The sequence below is a fragment of the Echinops telfairi genome, unplaced genomic scaffold (genome assembly GCF_000313985.2).
Source record: "Echinops telfairi isolate 266 unplaced genomic scaffold, ASM31398v2 ScPeMD7_31;HRSCAF=116, whole genome shotgun sequence".
NCBI classification, from domain to species: Eukaryota; Metazoa; Chordata; class Mammalia; order Afrosoricida; family Tenrecidae; genus Echinops; species Echinops telfairi.
The window spans coordinates 45,509,503-45,519,704 of NW_022103928.1; positions in this window are offsets into that span (position 1 = coordinate 45,509,503).

A 10,202-nucleotide genomic window follows, 5' to 3' on the forward strand; every position below is an offset into this window, starting at 1 on the left:
GGGCTGAGCAGTAATGAGCAAGGCCTGGGGCACCAAGAACTGCCAGTCCTATAGGATCAGGAAGTTTTCCAGATTTGATGCTTTGCTCTTTGGTTCATTTGTTCCCCATGGGGATATGCTAACGTTTTTCTGCAAGCTTCACCCTCTGTGATCTGTGCTAAGGGGAATGGAGGTGAGGGCTTGTTCCCATGTGCTCATGTTAAAGAGAGGCAAGCCTAATGGGGACATAAAGACTTGACACCAAGGGTGAAAGTAGAGACCACTGGTCAGCTCTTCTCTATAACTTGGAGGTCACTTTCATTTTAGCATAGGAAGGTTTGAGTTTAATAAATTGATTCACTGTAATATTGAAATAGTCACTAGAGCCTCAGAACTCTAACCATTTCTGGGCCTATTATCATGTTGTATACTAAGATAACCGTGCAAGGGAGGCTGTATATACTTGAGGCTGTATAACTTCAGAATGGCAAAACCAAGACTGAACCTGCAGAACATTGCTTCCAAGGTGGGGTCAAAAAATATAAAGAGTTACTTTTTTCCAAGGGCCATTGCATTTTTGAATGAATGAGTTGTGTCCTAAGCCTTTTACTTCCTTTACCTTTTTTTGCTTGGTAAATGCACTGCTTCAAAATATTTCTGTCTACAGTCATCTAAGTGGTGTTAGTGAAGTCTACATGGTAGATGCACATTAGCATGTGTGATCCAAGGGTTATCATTAATAAAATTCATGATCAGAGGAAGGAAATATATTAGAGCTTAAATTCTGAGTACTTGATTTGCAGAAGGCTATGAATGACAGTGAAAGTCCAAAATTCATTTGTAGAATCCATGCTGAATTCCCTGACCATTGACCAGGGCTGTGAATAGTCTTGCCACCAGATAGAATGGATTGGAAAGTGGATTATCTTCACTGCCCCACTCCCAGCCAGCACAGAGAAAGGCGATCTCCCTTAGGGGCTTATCTGGGTATATCTCTGATGGAGGTCACCATAATAGGGGTCACATAGTCATGAGCTCATGCCCTAACTGCCTCAGTGAAGCCCCTGGATCAATATTGTAATTTATTTTGTCTAGCATAATGTACATGTCCCAATCATGGCCTTGTATCCATTTTGGGAGTTTCACTGGTAAATAGGATGTATTGTTCTGCCATCAATTATATTTTCGTGACAGTTTTCTTTGACCTCTCATGCCATTTTTATAGCTCTGTATTTCAGCAAACCCTTGGACACTGTGGTAATTAGCATAAAGTTTTTCAGAGATGAGACAGAGTGAGAGTTTTTTTAAATTGTTAGGATTTACTAAGGGAAACGAGATTTATAGAGAATGGGAGAACAAAGGATGTGAGGTGAAAGGAATTTAGGATACTCGTATATAGGAAAGTTTGAACCAGCCCTATGTCTGAAGCCAGGGGACTAACCAAGTGGAATTGAGAGAGAGAGAGAGAGAGAGAGACACCAAGCTGATAGAGACCACAGAAGCTTCCCCAGCAGAACAGAAAAGAATTAAAGTTGGCATATCACCAGACTGCAGTGATGTTTGGCAAAGAAAGAGTTAATGACACTGGCACAGCCACCAGTACTAGTACAGAGCCCCACACAGGCAGGGTGGCAAAAGAGAAACTCAAGAAAGCAGGCAGAGTGCTGGAAAGAGAGAGGTGGCCAGAAAGAGCGGCTGCCTTTCAGGTGCAGAAAGTGGGCAGGATGCAGAAGAGGAGAACAGAAGAAAATCCCTGCGTATATGTCTGTAGCGCTTCTGGACCCATTTGTTAGATAATTTTACGTCAACTTAAAGATGTACAAAAGGGCAGGGGTGGAATCCAACCTGTCAATTAGGTCACAGCCTGATGCAGTCTCTTTGGGGGTGTGGTCTTCTTATAAGGAGGATACTAGGAGCCTCATTCTCTCTCTGCCACTCTGCCTTCCTGCTTGCTGGGTCTCTGGTGGCCACCCTGAGAGCTGCTAGTGCCCTCATATTTCCACAGACCTTGGATCCACATGACTTTGCACCCACCAGCCTGTGATTTTTGTGCATTCTGCATCACTGCATGTGGCTGTGTGAGTCTGAAGAGGGACTTTTGGGCTTGAGTTTGATTGGGCTGGGATGTTTTCTTGATTTATAATTACTTATTGTTATAAAGCTCTCTTTTTTTTAATTTAAATAAAGCTCTTTCTTATACATATATGAGTCTCACTGGATTTGTTTCTCTAGTCAACCCGACCTACCACAGGCACCATTATGACCTCTGGCTAATGACTGTATTCATCCGATGATATGTCTCTGTAGTTATCTTGTCCTTGTCTCTTGACTTAATAAATGTCGTCTTTAAATAATAATAATTTTAAAAATCCGTCTATACATAGGAAGGAGGAAGGGAGAGAGAGAGGAGAGACAGAAAGATCACTGTGTTATTAAGTACTCACTGCCATTGGGTTGATGCCGACTCATAGCAACCTTATAGGACTGGGTAGCACCGCCCCTGTAACTCTCTATGGGAGTAGAAAACCCTGCCTTTCTTTTGAGGAGCAGTGGGTGGCTTTGAATTGTTGAACTTTCTGCTTCAAAGATTAGTAGTTATGGTCTTCTTTTGTAGTTCATGGCAATGGCGTGTTTTAGAATCACTGGCTAATATATGAGGTAGGGACCTCAGCTCATTGTTCATCAGAAATGACCACATGGTCATGACAGACTATCAGTTCACTGTTCATGACAGACTAGCCTATAGGTCAACCACAATATGTTTTCACAAAATGAAACATAAATGATATGGATGCGCCTTTCAATCAATGGCCTTGACAATATAGAATTCTAATGGTCTGAAGTGTGCTGTCAATCAGGCCTTTCGGAAGCCTATGGAGCTGGCCAGGTTTGTTATACAATCATTGGTGCCTCTTTGTCTTTTCATAACCTCAAGATAGACGTTCTTTTGACTTACACTGCTTCCTAAGCCTTTCTCCCAAGGCACTTCTGGTGCACTCAAACCTCCAGCGAACATGTTAACCACTTGTACTACTCAGGGCCCCCCAACATTTTTAGATCTCATGTATACTTTTTTAACATCTTAGTGTTACTATGGAAGGTCCCCTGGTGGCATAGCAGTTAAGCGTTGGGCAGTGAGCCGCATGGTCTGCGGTTGGAAACCATCAGCCACTTTGTGGTAAAAAGAAGGGACTTTTTACTCTGGTAAAAATTTGCAGTCTTGGAAACCCTCACGGGGGTGGGGGGTGGTGGGGGATCACTATGAGTTGGTATCAGCTCGATGGCAGTGGTTTTTTGTTTGTTTGGAGTATTACTATGAGACCATTAGATATTTTTTAATTTGAATAGATGACAGATTTCTGTTTTGAAGCTATTGGACTTTGCCTGATGTTAGTGCACATTCCAGGCACTGAAGGCTCCAGTGGGTGAGGGTGCTGCATCCCAGCCTGTTTCTGTCGGGTAAGGGTGCAGTCAAAGGACTACCCACCAGTTTGGGTTAATGGTGTACTAGGAGGAATGTCGAACAGGTTTCATTTTTCACCCATGAAGGTCTGTTGTGTTCTGTGTTAGTTAGGGTTTATGTAAGCTTGCATTTGTATGGAAGTGTCTGAGTGAAGTCCAACCTATCAATCAGGCTACAGGCTGGTGAGGCCTCCTTGGAGATGTGGCCTTTTCTATAAGAGAGATGTTGGTCTGAGTGAAAAGAAAAAGGAGGAAAAGTAAAACTGAAGCAGATTTTAATGACATACAAGTCCATTTCAAATATGTGTATATATATACATATATAGAGAGAGACAGACAGACAGACACACACACACACAGAGAGAGAGAGAGAGAGAGAGAGAGAGAGAGAGAGAGAGAGAGAGAGAGAGAGAGAGAGTCTTTTTCCTCTTTTGCCCTTTAACTTTATCCTTGCTGAGACTCTATCTGCCTCCAGGGGAAGCTTCATGTGAGCTGATGACCCTGAGAGCTGACCTCTGAGTTGTCCACCCACCACGGACCCGACACTCTGCACCCACTGCCTTGTGATCTTCCTGTATGCCCCTGTCACTTTTCTGCATCATTGGCCATTGGATCCATGAGTCTATAGAGGGTTCTGGCTAGCATCAGTCCCATGGACTTGAGTTGATGTGGGCTAGGATGCTTTCTCAATATTGTTACTTTTTGTGATATAAAGTACTTTCTTATATATATATAAGTGCCATAGGCTTTGTTTCTCTAGACAACCCCACCTAACACAGGGTCTCAGCAGTTTTCTTCAGAGTTGAGTTGACTTCATACTGCATACATAGAGTGGCTCTTCTTATGGTAGTGTTCAGGTAAGTCAGCAGGGTGTCTCTGCTTTGGCTATAAAGCTGTTCGAGAATTACAGCATATGTTGATCTGGTGCTTCCCGGGTCTTCCTGATTTGGAGATCTATGAACACACTGGTGGGAACGGTCTCTTCCACACGGGCCTCATCTGGTATTTGACCAAGAAAGCCAAGTACTTGTGTGATCCTGTGGGGGAATCTTTGTTACTAGGTTACCCAATCCCATTTAGGGGTTTCTGTACCAAGAGTAGGATTTCTGTTATTGTAGTGGGTTAAGAGTTGGCAAAAAAGTTTGTGCTTCGAACCCACCAGCAGTTTTTTTTTTAGATGAATCTGTTTGTCACTAAAGACTCCAAGTTCATTTCAGTTTTACTTTTCCTTCCTTCCTTTTTCGAAGCCACTCAGACCGTTATTTAGGTTTGAGGGATAAGGAATTGTGGTAGTTACATAATCTGGTGCCAATCTGAAAGGATTACAAGTGAAGGGGTGGAGTGTGGCCTGTCAATCAAGATATAACCAATAAGGCCTCTGGGCATGGCCTTCTCCTGAGATCTCTGGGAACTCCTGTAGTTCCTCCTTGGAGGAGGGACACACTGCTCTCTCTCTGATTCCCTGTGAGACATCCCTGAGGAGAAGCCACATGGGCCTTTCCTGATACAGCCTGGGAGCTGAAGAAGCCACGTGGAGACTGCTATCAGTGCTGAGATACTTACAAAGCCAATGGATCCACAAGACTTCCCACCCACTGGCCTGTGATCTTCCTGCATTCAGCATCATTGCATGTGTTTTGTGAGTCTGAAGAGAACTTCATAGATTGGTATCAGACATATGGGCTAATATTGGATTTACAGACTTGATCAGGACTAGGCCAGGCTGTTTTCTCAATGTTCAATCGTTCCTGTATATAAAGCTCTTTCTTATACACATACCAGTCTCTATGAAATTTGTTTCTCTAGTCCACCCAGACTAACACAGGAATCTGAAGGGAATTTTGTGTTTGTAAAGAAACATACTGTATAAGAGGTGGAAAATGGAGGCATAGAGCCGAGGTAGAATTCAGCCAGGAATGTGAAGTTGAGAGATTTTATTGAGGCAGGGAAAGAACTCCCTGGAGGAAGGGAGAGCAGAGAAAGGGACAGGAGCATCTTGAGCTCCCAGGCGGGTTCCATGATGCAAAGAGTTAGGTCAGGGAAATCAGGCATAGCAGTGAGGCAGTGCGATACATATAGGGCTTGAGCCAAGGACATACATACTGATAAGGGGAAGGAGGTTTTCTGGTGCTGCAGTTGCAGGGTCTGAGTTAGGATGTGGTCTGTGAGTAAATCATCTTGTTTTTCGCAGGCCTACTTCCTGGAATCCTAAGGGGAAATAAGCTCCTTGGAATGCTGGAGGCAGGGACTGCACAGTCCAGCTGTGGCCTTGAGAGGTGGGGGGAAGGGGCTGCATAGTCCAGCAGGCTATCTTTTGGGAGAGCTGGGGGAAGTGGCTGCATGATCTGGCCCCGGCCCAAATATCCCAAGCTCTTAGTGGTAATGGACGCCAGGTTCTTGTCTTGAGTAACTACTTCCTGCTGAGATAGGGTGGCGAGGGGAGGAGTTAAGAATTGGAAGGTTCTGGACTTGGGTAGTGGACTGTAGGGGTGAAGCAAAAGTCAGACGGAAAATGTCTTTCATCCATTTCTGTAAAAATTTAAACACATAGGGAGCCAAAAGTAATAGTAGACAGATTATTATCAGGGGCTGGACTAGGGACGTAATCCAGGCTATTATAGGATTTTGAAACCATGAGGAGGCGCTAGTGGAGCTTCATTGACCTTTCTAAATTTCATTGGCCATGGTGCAGACGTGGGCATGCGGATGCATGAATGCAAGTGAGCAAGTTTGCACCAATGAGTGGGAGTGAGATTAACAGCCTGCAAACTCCATGCAGAGAAAAGCCATCCTCATCCTCATCCAGATTAGCTGTGGTTGGGCATTGGGCAGTGTAGTGACAAGGAGGGGATGGGAGAGGCTGGTTTGAATTAGTTAGGCTGTGGGCAACCTTGTCTGCTCTGTCACTTCCCTGTATTTCCGGGGAACTATCAGCTTGATGTCCTTCACATTTCTCACACTGTAATCCTTTTTTCTATGACTTCTTTCTCATCAGTTTCCCGGCAAACAGCTTTCTGTAACTTTCAAAAATCTTTTGCATTCTGACACAGCCAGACATTCTATAATAAATTATCCAACTTTTTTTCTGATTATTTGCAACTTACTCTGACCTTCTGAAACTTACTGTTTCCATCTAGACAAACATTCACTGAAATGAAAATTGTATTAACTAGGTGTCAGCAAAGGGTTAAAGGTCTGCTGGGAGCCGTTTCTGCTGCATTGTATAAAGGCTGCTGCAACCACTCTCGGGGAGTTTAATGGCTTCTGGTGTCTATTTTAAAGTTAAACTCTGCGTGGTGGGGGTGAGGCACAGGCCTAAACAGATAGCAGCAGAACGAGATAAGTGCGCTTTGGAGGGAGAGAAAGGTCAAAGGAGTTGGTCTGTGTTTGCCTTAGAACTGTTTTTTTTTAAATCATTTCATTAGGGGCTCATACAACTCTTATCACAATTCATACACACATCAATTGTGTAAAGCGCATTTGTACATTCATTGCCCTCATCATTCTCAAAACATTTGCTCTCCACTTAAACCCCCAGCATTAGGTCCTCATTCCCGCGCCCCCCCCCTCCACCCTCCCTCATGAGCCCTTGATAGTTTATAAATTGTTATTTTGTCATATCTTGCCCTGTCCGACGTCTCCCTTCACCCACTGTTTTTAAAGGCAAACGAATGCCGACAAGCTGGGTTAAGGGGGATGGTGAAAAGGGCGTCATTAAAGGGGGGGTGCTAAAGGTCTGCAGGGATGACCGTCAATTCCCATAAATGAGACCAGGGAAGGGGAAGTTGGGCCTGAGAAGGAGGGGAGGACTGAGAAGACAGCTCTCTGGAGTCCACCACAAAGGAAGTTGGCTTACCTGCTGCCTTGATCACTACCGTGGGCTCGGCAAGCGTGGGGTGTGTGTGTGTCACTGGGGTCGTTGAGTGGGCTTTTTCAGTCGTCGGTGGCCAGGCTGAGCAGTGTTAATGGCGGTGGAGGTTCAAGGTTTGGAGGGACTGACCTTCTGTGGCTAGGTGCCAAAGGGCAGTCACTTCTCCAGTGGCCCTGCTGACTGCATGATGGGCAAGGTTTAGTGGGTAGTCAGGGGTGTGGGCAATGCTTAGCCCGGTGCCTGTCCTGGTTGTATTTGAAGGAAGGTCCTGGTGGTGGGTGGTCAGTTGCTGTTGAAGTTGCTGCTTCCTGAAGTCTTCTGACCCCTGCCTCCAGCTGGCCTCAGGGCGTCAATCAAGGCTTGGGCTTGCCGGCTTGCCTTCTGGTGGGCCTGGGATTCGTAAACTGCCTCAGCCTGTTCCTCTCGGCATTAAAAACTTTAAATGCCATGTTTACAAGGTCACGACTGGAGGTCTGAGGGCCATCCTTGGCTTTTTAGTTTAAATATTATGTTAAGTGAGGTTATAAACCTGAGTAAGGTATTGGAACTTTTAAATAAAGGTGATAGGGTTTTGTGAGAAAACATTTAGCTGACTTTCTGTCTGGGAGAGGTCTGTCAGGGAGAATGGTGTGTGGACTCTGACCAGCTTTTCTGCCCTGGCAACTTTGAGGGAGGGGACAGACAAGGGTATGGTGGAAATGGGTGTGGCTGGCAATGGGAGGTGATGGCAATTGCGGGGTTTGGGAGGTTGCGGGTATTGCCTTTGAGTATGCCTAGTAGGGAGGGAGCCGGGAAGGGGAAAGAGAGAGAGACTCTAGGGAGTCTGACGGATCCCGCTCCAGGGAGGAGATGGGTATTGGGGGTGCAGCTGCCTCAGCCTCTGGGAGTTGAGGGGGTAGCGGAGGGAGGTGGTGGTGAGGGACACCCAGAATATGGAGGAGGCCTTACTGGGGGTGCAGACAAGGAGCCAGGGGGTTCAGAGAAAGATGAGGGGGAGTACTATCAGGGGCCTGATTAAGAGAGTGTTTAGTTAAGAGAACTTGAGCAGGGTGACAGGCAGTACATAGAGAGGGATGGGAGCAAAGAAAGAAAAAGGCCTGAATATATGGGACTTATGACCACTTGTGCGTTTGCTGACAAAAATTGTTGAAGTCACTGAGGATGTTAAAATCGAAAGTGCCATTTTCTGGCCAGTGTGACCCATTGTCTAATTGGTATTGAGGCCAGACTCGATTACAGAAAAACACCAGGCACTTAGGGCGAATATCTGGGGCCAGGCCCAGCAGTGAGATTGGGCAGAAGGCATCCCAAAGAACTGTCTTTGGGAGGCTTAGAGAGGGTGCTTCCCATGGTGCCTCGAACTGGCACCATGGGGGTATGGGCAGAGGAGAAGGACATCTCCTGGTCCCTGTACACACCCACCAGTCAGGAGGTGGCCCAGTAACCCTGAGAGGCATCCCGGTCAGAGTTAGGGACCCAGGTGGAGAGTCCTGGTCTCTTCAGAACAGGAAGGTTCCCTGGCGCAGGCCTGTGACTTTACCTGGCATACAGGGACCTTGGATCAATGAGAGACACTGTGGGGAGTTAAGGAGGGTGGGGGAGGGGCCTGGTCTCTGGCCAGTTAAAAATGGAGTGGTCAGAGGCCTTTGTTCAGAGCAAGGAAGGAAGTAGATTTTAGAGTAGTTCTGGGAGTAGGCACCGCAGAGCTGCAAACACAAAACACAAACAGGTAGAAAAAGCTCAGACACACTGCACTCTAGTCCAGTCAGAAGGTGCAGTAACTGCTAGGTACTCACTTGTAGATGTGGTGGATGGCAGCTGAGAGGTCCTGGTTCAAGGGAAGAGGGGATGGAGGAGAGAGGGATGCCACACTCACCCAAGGGTGGGTGGGGGCAGATCAAGACACCTCTTACTCCTTCTGGGTTTCAGCACCAAGATGAGAAGTGAAAAATGGAGGCTGAGCAGAGGTAGAATTCAACCAGGAATGTGAAGTTGAGAAAGATTTTATTGAAGCAGGGAAAGAACTCTGGGGAGGGAAGGGAGAGCAGATAAAGGGACAGGAGTATCTTGAGCTCCCAGGCGGGTTCCATGACCCAAAGAGTTAGGTCAGGGAAATCACGCATGGCAGTGAGGCAGTGGGACACATCAAGGGCTTAAGCCAAGGACGCACATACTGATAAGGGGAAGGATGCTTTCTGATACTGTAGTTGCAGGGTCTGAGTCAGGATATGGTCTGTGAGTATCTTGTTTTTTGCAGACCTGGTTCCTGGACTGCTGAGGGGAGGGGCTGTACAGACCCAGCCTGGAGAGATAAGCTCCTTGGAATGCTGGAGGCAGGGACTGCATCGTTCAGTCCAGCAGGCTATCTTTCAGGAGAGCTGGGGGAAGTGGCTGCATGGTCCGTACCAGGCCCAAACACTGTATATATTGACCTAGCCCATCAAGAAATGAAGTCAACAACGAAATCCGGGCAGGCAGTTTTCTTCCATCAAGATGTCCAGCCTCAGAACTCCGTGGCGCAGTTGGACTCTGTTCTACGGGGTGGCTGTGAGTTGGAAACAATTTGTTGACAATGAGTTTGGCTCAGTGGGTGGAGGCCAAGAGTATTTCCTGGAGTTTTTCTGCTTATGGGGCCTTCTCTTGAAATTCCTGCCTTCTTCTTGGGATTGTCTCTACCCGTGGTACAACGGACGCAGTGAGGGGTGCTTAGTGTGTCCTCTCCTTCCAGAGGCAGGAGCTCCAAGATGCTTCCCAGCACATCTTGATCCCATGATGTGTCCTTCAGAGGTCATTCTTTGCCCCCTGATGAGAGCACCATAAAACTTCCTTACAAGACGTTGAACTTCCTTGCAAGACGTTGAACTGCCTTACAAGACATTGAACTACTTTG